This window comes from Danio rerio, chromosome 23 (assembly GCF_049306965.1).
Source record: "Danio rerio strain Tuebingen ecotype United States chromosome 23, GRCz12tu, whole genome shotgun sequence".
Taxonomy (NCBI): Eukaryota; Metazoa; Chordata; class Actinopteri; order Cypriniformes; family Danionidae; genus Danio; species Danio rerio.
In genome coordinates this window covers 42843727-42855854 of record NC_133198.1, presented here as the reverse complement: position 1 = coordinate 42855854, position 12128 = coordinate 42843727, and positions in this window count along the sequence as shown.

Here is a 12128-nt window from a genome sequence, read left to right as displayed (position 1 = left end):
GTACTTCTAGTTACATAGTTCGCGATCTCCAGAAATGTATATAGGGGTATGTTTTCAGTATGAAAAGTGTGTCTAAAGCTGCGGTCACACTGGGCTTTTTCTCCCATAGACTTGAATTCATACACACGCGAATGAGTCAGACTGGAAACGCAGGGTCATGCTTTAAGTTTCGCAGGTTGCTGCGGTGCAAAATTCAAGCTTGGTGAACTCTGACATGCGAAACCGCATCACTTGACTGCGTGAGACCAATCGAGGATCAAAACATGACCTCTCTGGACAGAAATTTAAAACATGGAGCAATGGCTCGCTTTTTTACATGTCTAATAAGCTTGTTTAATCCTGCCCCTTTTCACAGCGCCACACGACAGAATATCGCAAGCTCAAACTCTAATGTGACCTTTACAGGTGGTTTGTCAAGCCCACTCACCAGTCACGAGTCAGGTTTGATCTAATCTTGCGTTGTTCACTTCAGCTGTTTCTCCTTTCAATTAGCAATTGCGTGCATGCATTACTCACCTGTTTCCTTTGTTACACTTTGTCGGATTATTGTGTTCATTAAAGCCTACAGACCAACTCTCGCTCTCAAGAGAACAATACTTTATGTCAAGTCCAGTTACTTTCATTTATGACTTAATTACTTTTTGCTTACCTGTGATCTGCGCAGTCTCCTTGTTGTTGATTCCCAGTTCCTCACCTGCGCTCGCCAGCTACAGTCCTCGCTCCGCTCAGAGGGAGCCGAGGCGGATCACCTGTTATTTTCACCAGTCTGCGTTCTCCCATGGGTGCTCGAGGAACGGCAGCTGCCTTTGTTCATCCTTATTGTTACATGCCTGGGGGTGTTGCTCTGTTGTTCCCTAAAGCGAACCACTTTTTTGCCACGTTGTTGTCTGTTTTGATTTATAGCAGCTAACATCTCAGGGGAATTCTTAATATATTGGGTTGTCATAATAATGTTAAGCTCTTTTTCATCCTCCGAGCCACATGGGGCGTAACACTTATACTAAATACTATTTTTTTTTTTTGTAACACTTATACTAAATAAACTGTTTTCTGTCCGAGCTTGACATCACCAGCATAAAGTGCATTCACAATTGCACGATTTTTCCCAGAAATGCAGTGTTTATAACCAGGGGTCTCAAACTCGCGGCACGCAGGCTAATTGCGGCCCCTTCCTTAATTTGAAAGTTTAATGTTCGTGCGGCCCACGAGTTTGATATGCATAACACTTTACAGTTTTGTGTGTAGAGCTGAACGAACCCACCAATCATTGTGGGAATATGGCTTCCGGGGGCAGGACATCGCCTGGGCTTGACGCAGGCAGAAAAACTCTTCCCAGTGAGTGAAAGTTACAGCAGTGTTGCCATGGGGTGTTTTTCTCCATGCCTGCTGGCTGCCTCATTTTTATTGGGCATACGCGGACATTGTCCCAGCGCGCTTCATTCACAACACTATAAAATAAGTTTTTCAAGTTGCTGCACAGCGGGCCATTATAAATATACAAATGTATATGAATCAGTGCTTAATTTGAGTGCAGCGAATGCTGTGTGGATTCACCTTTAACTATTGGTGCTGAACATCATTTACAATCAATCATCTCTCTTGCATTTTCAATCATTCTCATTGGTTGGTGGTTATCATTTCGAGCACAGTGAGCAGAAAATAAATCAAAGTGATGCATACGTGGCGGCGGGATAAAGGAACAGTAAGGAACTCAGTTCAGCCTAATGTAGTCGGCTGCAATCATACACCTGTCCATAGGCAGTCAGAGTCCCTGGTAATCCGGACCAATTATAGAGTCGCACCGTTATTTTTCGGGTCATTTGCATCGCTCTACCTGCATTGCATTTGCATTGCCTCACACAATAAACATTACATACATTTCTATGATGTAAAAGTGGTCAAAATAAATGACAACGACGAAGTGTTGCTTCTTTTTCCTGTAACAACAGCATGGCGGATAACAGTAAATCTAATTATTATTATTATTATTATTATTACTTTTTATTGCTGATTGATTTATTTTTAATTTGTTTATTTTTTCCATCTTTTACTCTTCTTAAATTCTTTTATTTTTTAAACACAAAATAATATGAAAAAAATAAACAAATTAATAACTAATAATATAATAAATTTCTTGTAAAAAACCTGATGCGGCCCAGCCCTACCCAGACTCTGCCTCCAGCGACCCCCAGGTAAATTGAGTTTGAGACCCCTGGTTTATAAGAAGGTGTCTGGTGCATGTGAAGAGGAAAAGTGTGTGTGGTTAGTAAGCTGAGATGAGCTGACTTATGCAAGCCTTCTTCCTGAGCTCTTTAAATGGATCTGCTGGACCTCTCTCTGGGGTGTCTTATCAAGGCATTTTATCCAATTTTATATCTAATATGTGACCACAGCAATGTTTGGGAATGGTCATTTAGTTGCTGGATTTCCTCCTGTTTTCCTTTGGCAGCAGTTCAGTCATTTGTGAAACAGTCAAGCAGACCCTAAATGGCTACATGTGCTCTCAGAACAGCAGGAGCCACTGCCACGCTCTGCAAAATGACTGTTATTAATGTCATTATGAGCAGCACAATTGACTTACAGCCTTGACATGTACGAGCAGAAGGCAATGTTGTTATGTAATGCAGAAGATGAAACTAAATATGGAATATTATAGTAGTAATATCTAGGACTAATCATAGTAAAATCTAATATGTATAATAATATCTTTTACAATATTATTCACAAATTAGGAGTGTACAGTACTGATATTTACAGTTTCTGGACAAAAATAATATATGAGCAATATCACACAAGTTGCAGTGCGATATGGCTGTATATTAGCACTGGTGGGAGGCGTGTGTTGGCACGAGGCCGCAGCCCGAGTGCCTTAGTGCCCCAACCAGTGCCGATATACAGCCATATCGCACTGCTACGAGTGTTATATTGCGTTTATAAAACAGTTTAACGGCATAATTGTGTATATAAAAACAAAATCAAACATGGAGAGTCTCAAAAACCCTTTTGTATGAGGAACTACTTTCTTCCGGATTCAAATCATAAGCTGACAGGTAAAAAGCTGAGCATCTTTTAAACTTTAGATCTGTAGTGTCTGCTTTTTGCTGGCTGTATGTGGGCGGAGTAATACACAAAGGGCAAAGAGTTTAGAATGACCAAGAGGCGACACTCTAATGTCATTTGGGAAACAGCCACTAGAGGGCGCGGCATGCATTTTGGAATGAAAACTCCAATAAAACAACAGCATATTATAAGTCTGTAAAATAAATGATTAAAAGTGCTGATGATTGTGATAATAAGTGTTGTATTGTCGTCTTTCAGGTTGTATCTCAGCTTTAATTCGCTTTTTAAATAGATAAAAAAAAAAAAAAAAACAAAGCAGCTGCTTGCAGGCCTGGATTGGCTAATCAGGAGGACCGGGAAAATTCCCGGTGGGCCGGTCCGTTTTTTGGCCGCGAGGGCCAGTGTCCCAAGCTCCAGAATCTGTTCTCAGCAGTCACACTTTTAAAAATTTTTTTTTTTTTTTTTTACTTGACCACAGTCTTCTTATTCATTATTTTACCGCAGCTCTGCTCTTTTTATATATATCTTTTTTTTTATGTCATCATTAGCCTGCAGGTTAATGATGATATAACTCAGACGAGCCTCCTCACAATTCACAGCTGTTGTGGTCCAGTGGTTAGCATGTTAGGTTATGACGCTGTGGACCTGGGTTTGATCCTCTTCTGAGTATTTTTTTTTTATTTTATTTTATTGTTAAGACATAATACTTTTAGGGTTGTTGAACATTTGAAGTTCTAAAGCAGCTGTTTTCTCAAAAAAAGACGTGATAGTGTAATTAGAAACTGAATTGCAAATGTCCTTATTTTAATATAGTCAGTCGTGAACTGAGGTGGGCCGGTCTGAGGCTTGAAACTCCCGGGCTGAAAAGGAGTCTGGCTGCTTGCCATCGCAAAAGTAATGAGATCCAATGGACGGCCAATGACTTTCACTCCAAAATGGCGGAATCCAGGGCTGTTGCTGGGGGCTGCTGTTGCAATGGAACGTTCTATTGAGTGTCGCCTCTTGGTCATTCTAAGCTCTTTGCAAAGGGTAAAGAGGCTTTACGGGTGCTGATATTACTTAAATATATCACGGTTATCAGCCAATCAGATTCGAGAACCAGACAGAACTGTTGTATAATCATTAACAAATGATATGCAGTTAAATAAAAGAGTGTTAAAGGAGTTTTAAAGTGATGTTTAACAGAGCAAGGACATTTTTTCACAGTATTTCCTTTTATTTTGTCTTTTAGAAAGTTTTTTAGTTTTATTTAGGCAGAAATAAAAAAAAATGTTTTTAAAACTGCTAAGGTCAATATTATTAGTACCCTTAAGAAATATATACAGTGGAGGGAAATAAGTATTAAACACGTCACCATTTGTTGCAGAAAACATATTTCTAAAAGTGACATTGACTTGAAATTTTCTCCAGATGTTGGTAACAACCAAAAAAATTCATATATGCAAAGAAAACAAAACTAATTAGTTTACAAATAAAGTTATGTGGGATAAAATTAAATGACACTGGAAAAAAATTTAACACATGAAGAAAGAAAGGTGTAGAAAGGCAGTAAAAGTCCAGACAGAAGCTGAAATCTCTCGCTAGTTCTTTTTATGGTCCATCTCTGACAATTTGTTGCACTTAATGTGTGTTGGACATTCTTGGCAGATCTTGATTACGTCTGCGTAACCTCAGATTGGGTCGGCCCATCTTGAAACCAGCCGGTCGTTGCCGATTGGGCCATTGCTTAACATTGATTAATATTCTTACTATTATTATCATCATCATCATCATCATCATCATCATACTATTCACATCTTGCAAGAGATAAAAGCTGCTTACATGTAAAAAACAATACATTTAAAAAAAAAAAAAATAGCTGACCGGCCCACATTTAAAAAATGGTCCGGCCCTTCTGGCATTTGCCAGAATTGCCAGATGGCCAGTCCGCCCCTGACAGTTGCCATAACTGTTTAGTTGCAGCAGTTTTAATCCGAGCAGAAACGCAGTGTTGAGAAGCCTGTACGATTAATTAACCATGATGAATTAACGAGCGGTTAATAGTGAAATCGGTTAATCGTTGCAACCCTGTTCCACAGAACAACTCATCTCATGTTTCCATTCTTATTTAAACAGACTAATAATAATAATAATAATAATAATAATAATAATAATCTCATCTTTGAACGATTAAATGCCTCCATGTTTTTTTACAGTATATGGTAAAATGAAATACCATTAAAACAAGTTTACTCCACACTAATTAACACTAAGCTCTATTGTGCAGTAAAAGCAGCTCTCGTCTAAAAGCCAGTGTTAATCTGACTGTGATGTCAGAGGAAAGCGTTGTTGAACAATGATGGATTGATCTTTCTTATGTAAGTCGGATCGGATGAAGCGTTAGTGTAAATGAAAGGTGTCAGAAGGAGAAAAAAGGGGGAGAAGGAAAGGGAGAAACAATGACAATGATAAAATGAATAATAACAGGAAAATTAGAAAAGATATGAAAACAGTCATCACTTACTCACCCTCATGCACAGCAGTTGACAATTTTTATGAATCTTTTCTGTGGAAAAACAAAACAGAAGACGTTTGACAAAACAATGTAAAAAAAGAAACAGTGGTGATATAACTTTATCTTTAACTGCTTTAACTTCATTTCATTTGAGAGCAGTGCGCTTGCAATGCATACTTGTGTTAGTTCATTATAATACTCAAGCTTTTTAGATACCGCAGGTGAATATGGTAAAAAAGCACTGTACTTCCTTGGTTTACTGCTTACATCAAATCTTTTAATTAAAAAAAAAAAAAAGTTTTTCCAAGTTTTCCAAAATGATATTTAAATATGTATATGAGGCATTATTTAATTTCTAACACAAAAATCTAATTAAGTCTCAAAAATCTTGTTTTATTTGTAATAATATTTAATATTTTTAACATTATAATATTAACTTTAAGATACTGTAGGTGAATAAAGCAAAAAAAAGAAGAAAAAACTTTAGTTTACTAGTTACATTGATAATTGTATTTTCTTTCTAGAATGCTATATAAATATGTAAATGAGGCATCATTATTTGTATTATTACGCTGTATTATTATTAGTATTATTTGATTTTGTAAGGGTGTGAATAATGTATAAAAAATAATAAACAAATAGTATGCAAAAATAATTACAATGATTAATAATAACCTGTTAAAATAAATATTCATTCAGTCCCTTTATTAATCTCGGGTTAATAAAAAATTTAATTACCAAGTAAACTATTTTTTATGTATTTCTTTTATTTCAACTTGTTAAACTGAACCTTCTTTAAGAAAATAAATTAAACAGGACTGTCTCTGGAAAATAAAACAATTTAAAAACTTCTTATAAAATATTATTGAAATTATTCAATTCAATTGAATTTAACAGTAAGAGCTTTAGGCTTTGCTTGGTGACTTGCGTTTTTTGTGTGTGCAAAAAATAAATAAATAAATAAATCTACATTTCTAGGTAATCAGCAGTTCTACAAAATAATCCTAAACTGATGTGTATCTGTCTGAGAGGTTTTTATGGATGGCTGTCTTCATGTTGGGCATGATGAGTGACAGGGTGGCCGTCTTTTCATTACACAGGACAGTCGTGGCTCTTTTCAGCAGTTTAGGCAGGTTTACTATTTCTTCGGCGTCACTGATGTCGGCACTATCAAGTATCTCATGTTGACGTGCATTTTTGTGTACCTCTGTACTCAAAAGAGTTCATGCTCATCGTAATCATAACTCTAAAATGCGATATGATTATTTAAATAATGTGGACACTTTCGGTTTCATTTCCACTGCTGTACATACTTCCCACGCGGCTCCTGAACGATCACTCTGTTCCACAAACTGAATGTTGTTTACTACTTTATTACCTGTAAGTCACAACCTGCAGGTTCTGTTCACTGAAGCAGACGCGCGTGCATCTATCATAGCCCGCCCTCTGTAGTAACAGCTCGCGGTCAGCTCACGTCATGTGTGATTTTGCGGCCGCCAATACATCATTATATGAAGACAGAATGATATTATAGGTTGAATTGTACGTTATAAATACAGTATGTGACTCTTTCAACACCATAAGGAGGTATCCATGTCGCTGTGCAAAGTATGTAAATCAATGTGAAGACTTTAAACTTGGGCTATGTTTGACCCAGTATGCGTGTCAAAAAGCGGATAAGTCTAAAGCAATGACTGTACAACCGAAATGTTGCCAGACGTCTGATTTTGAGAGGATGGGCCATCCTCTATTTCAGCTCCACTCATCTTGGTTTGCTAACATTACTGCTGCTGCAATCTGAACTCACGTGCGACAGCAGGTGGAACGTAGCTCACGTGCAAACAGCTCAACTAATAAGAGAAAACGGACGTCATATCGTAATCAAATCGTCATAACGCCACGATGCATATTGTGACATTTTTGCATCGCAATAAATCGTACAACGATAAATCGTTACACCCCTAATATATATATATATATATATATATATATATATATATATATATATATATATATATACTAAACAAGCATATTATATCTAAAGAAACCCCTCTGTAATACCTTCTGAACATACATATGAATAGAACTGTAAAGTATAAAAGTGGGGCAGAGCAGTGGGTTGCACAATCACCTCAGAGCAAGAAGGTCGCTGGTTAACCCCAGCCTGCATCTGACCTGAGATCTGCACTGATCTGGAAACGTTTTCATCCTAATAGAGACTCGTCTAATAGATCCTCTGCTGGTGAACTGAAGGTCTGTGTATCTGATCCATTCACCATCAAACATCTAAAGAGTCCTGCATGCAAGAAGACATCTTTAGGAGCACTCATACATCCACAACATACCTCTCAATGATAATATACTCACCTAAAAGACTTTTATATTAGAAGACAAAATTATCTGAAGGAAATAATCTGAAGAAACCATTTTTCGGAATGGTTCAGAAAAAAGTGGAACAAATTGGGATATGTAATAATAGAAAATAAGGCTGTTAGATAAATTAATTTAATTTTACCCATATATTCAATTTATATACTTTTTATATATGTATACTTTTAAAGAAATCCAAAGTTGATGTTTTAAATGTGTGTGCTCTTGATATAATCACATGCTCAACTGTAGTTTTATCAGTTGAATGGTTGGAATGTATCATGGGTTGATTATATGATCTATAGGATTCTACCAAACAAACTGTTTAGACCAATGATTAAAGACACTGCTTCATCATCTGTTTGTATGCCTGAATATAAACTGGCCTCAAAGGACTGCCCTTTAAGCAACCAGAATGGAAGCTCTTGTTTTTCTTTTGTATTGTTCCCTTGCTGCAAGAACATTAAAATCTCAAAAAATGAATCTTGGAATAATTTTTGATCTAGACAAAGACTAATAATAATAATTTGCATATAATTGGCACATAAAATCTAAATTAAATAAATGTAAATATTGTTATATAATAATTTAGTCATAGATAATAATTAATAACAAATTATTTCATAAATTAGAATGTAAAATAAAATATTAATTAAAATGAAATAAATTAATAAAATAAAAAATATAAATGGTATTAAAACATTAAAATATGAAATGTATAAAAGCTAATAAAACATAAATTAATAAATATAAAATAAAAACAACACACAGACACATGTAAATACATACACATATACTTAAAATATATTTGAGTAATAAAATTTAAAATAAAAATATGGGAAAAAACACAAAAATAAATGGTAGAATAGTTAATAAACATGAACGCATTAATCATACAGTAAAACAGTAAACATATGAAACATTAAAAGTAAACAACTAAGTAAATAAAATGGAGAAAAATAACCATGCATTTTAAAATATTTACTTATTTAAAAGGACAATTAGTGATCACCACTTGCTCTGACTTCAAAAATAGTACAATATAACAAAGTAAATAAAAAGGAGAAAATGACTACGTATTATTAGATATTTACTAACTTAAAAGGACAATTAGTGATCACCAATAATACTGACAATATATTGCATTGCATAATTATTACCCAACAATAAAAAAAAAACAAGCAAAAATCAGACCGTGATTCTTATTAATCTCCTTTTAAAATTGATCTAGGAGGCCCTCTAGTGGTGGGATGAACCTTTTAAAAACTGTTCTTGACAGCCCCAAAACAAAGAAAAGCAAGAGAAAAAAGACATGCTATGACAGATAAATGGCTGCGTGTGTGTGCAGAATAATACACTAGCATCCTGTTCATACTATGCAGTTTATCATCTTACGTCAATCTGATTTCACCAAGTATTTAACAAGTTCTTGGATTAACATCTACTGTATGTTGATCTGGAACATTGCAATCAGCCAATCAGAATTAAGGGATATGTTTACAGTTTATGTTAAGTTTAGGCTTACAGTTGACTGTTATCCAAATAATATTCCTCTCTGATTTTGGGAATCATTGACAGTTCCGGTTGGGTTTAGGGGTAGGGAATAGGTAAGGATTATATTTTCCAACAAAAATGATGTTCCCGGATTAACATAGATGTTATTTCAGGATCACATTGTACTTGGCATAACCATGACGTGCATCATCTTTTATCATGCAGTATAGCATAGTACACGGTATACTATGCTAAAGGTCATACCTCGAGGTCAAGTAATAAATGTAGCTGCTTTATGTCAAGGATGTCCAGACTCTGTCCTGGAGGGCCAGTGTCCTGCAAAGTGTAGTTTCAACCCCAATTAGACACACCTGAACTAGCTAATTAGGCACTTACTAGGCCAGGCATGTCCAAACTCGGTCCTGGAGGGCTAGTGTCCTGCAAATGTTTAGCTCCTACCCAATCAGACACACCTGGGCTAGCTAATCAAGCTCTTACTAGGCTTTCTAGAAACATCCTGCAGGTGTGTTGAAGCAAGATGGAGCTAAACTCTTCAGGACATTGGCCCTCCAGGACCGAGTTTGGACACCCCTGTACTAGGCAGTCTAGAACAGGGATGGGCAAACTTGATCCTCGAGGGCCGGTGTCCCTGCAGAGTTTTGTTCCAACACTAGTCACATACACCTGAACAAACTAATCAGTGGCTGTTCCTCAATTCCAAGAACGCAGAGACCGGACTTCTGTTCTTGTGGAGATCGGTCTTGTCAGGTGTCCTCGGAAGAACGAACTCAGGAGACTGCGAGGGCAGAGAATGCGTCCTTTGAGAAATGGGATGCTGCGTTCATCCTGATGGTCATGTGACCATCACACGTTGTAAATGGAAATGATTTAAACATTACAGCACTCATACAACGATTTATTGTTTTCCCCCCTCTTCGAAATATAAACTTTGCATAAAAACATTATAAATATACTCTGCACAATATAAATAAAACACATTTTAATACAAATTTCAGCAAACAAACAACCCTGTGTTTAAATGTGAATAAATGTGTTTATTCCTTTATTAAGATATTCATGTAATGTTTACTTTCACCATTTCATTTAGGGAAACTCCTGAGGTAAATAAGTGATATCTCTGAACTTTAATAATAAATCTAAATAAAATGCTGCGCTTCCCACCTCCAGTCGCAATGACTTCTGGGACTTCTAGAGCGAGTTCGGTGCTCAAGTCTGCATCAGTGCATCCTCGATATCAAGATCACATACAGGAAGTTTCACGCGTCCTCCGTACTTGCGGTCTTGAGTAGAACTGAACTTAGGCAGCTGATGATGACGTTGCACGAGAACACGAGGACGCAAGACCGCTGAAGAACGCATATTGAGAAACAGCCAGTGTCTTCAAGATCACAAGAAACCAATAAGCAGGTGTTTTTGATTAGAGTTTGAGCTAAACTGTACAGGACACCGGCCCTCCAGGACCGAGTTTGCCCACCCCTGGTTTAGAAGCATCCTGGCAGGTGTGTTGAAGCTAGTTGGAGCTAAAATCTGCAGTACACAAGCCCTCCAGGACCGAATTTGGACACCCCTGACATATGTTATGCTTACCAAAGCTGAAACACAATATATAAAAACAAAAAGTACATACTGTTTTACATAATACTAAAAAGACTGCTGACTGCAATGTCAGGCTGAACCATCAAGTATTTCTAGAGATATTGTTATGTTTTAGCTTAAACAATTCATATTTATATTGAATTATTTTGTATCATGAAAAAAATACAAAGGATTATTTCCATTTAAAATACAGGAATTATTTACTTGATTACTCTGAATACTGATTACTTTGACTCTTGATTACTCTGAATACATCTGAATACTCTATGACTGCTCAAAAAAGCACTGTTTATTTCCTTTCCATCTTTACTTAGTTGTATTCATCTATGTTTATAATTTGTTTATAATATAATTTGCTGATGCATTGCCCTATATAATTATCATAATCAATCTAAAATGGCAATTTTTTTTCCAAATAGAGCATACTTTTAATCTTCTAATGAAACCGTATTTATATTGAAAAATGATATGCCAAAACCAAAATATAGTAATATTCATAATATATAACAATAGTGTAGTGTATACACTACCTGACAAAAGTCTTGTCGTCAATCCCAGTTGTAAGAGCAACAAATAGTAACTTCTAGTTGATCATTTGGAAAAGTGGCAGAAGGTCGATTTTTCTGATGAATCATCTGTTGAACTGCATCCCAATCATCAAAAATACTGCAGAAGACCTACTGGAACCTGCATGGACCCAAGATTCTCATAGAAATCAGTCAAGTTTGGTGAAGGAAAAGTCATGGTTTGGGATTACATTCAGTTTAGGGATGTGCGAGATACAGTTGAAGTCAGAATTATAAGCCCCCCCACCTTTTTTTTTTCTATTTTAAATATTTCCCAAATGATTTTTAACAGAGCAAGGAAATTTTCACAGTATGTCTGACAATATTTTTTTCTTCTGGAGAAAGTCTTATGTGTTTCATTTCTGCTAGAATAAAAGCAGTTATTATTTAAAAAAAAAAAAAAACATTTTTGGGACAAAATGATCAGCCCCTTTAAGCTAATTTTTTTTTCTTCGATAATCTACAGAACAAACCATCGTTTTTCACTAACTTGCCTAGTTACCCTAACCTGCCTAGCTCACCTTATT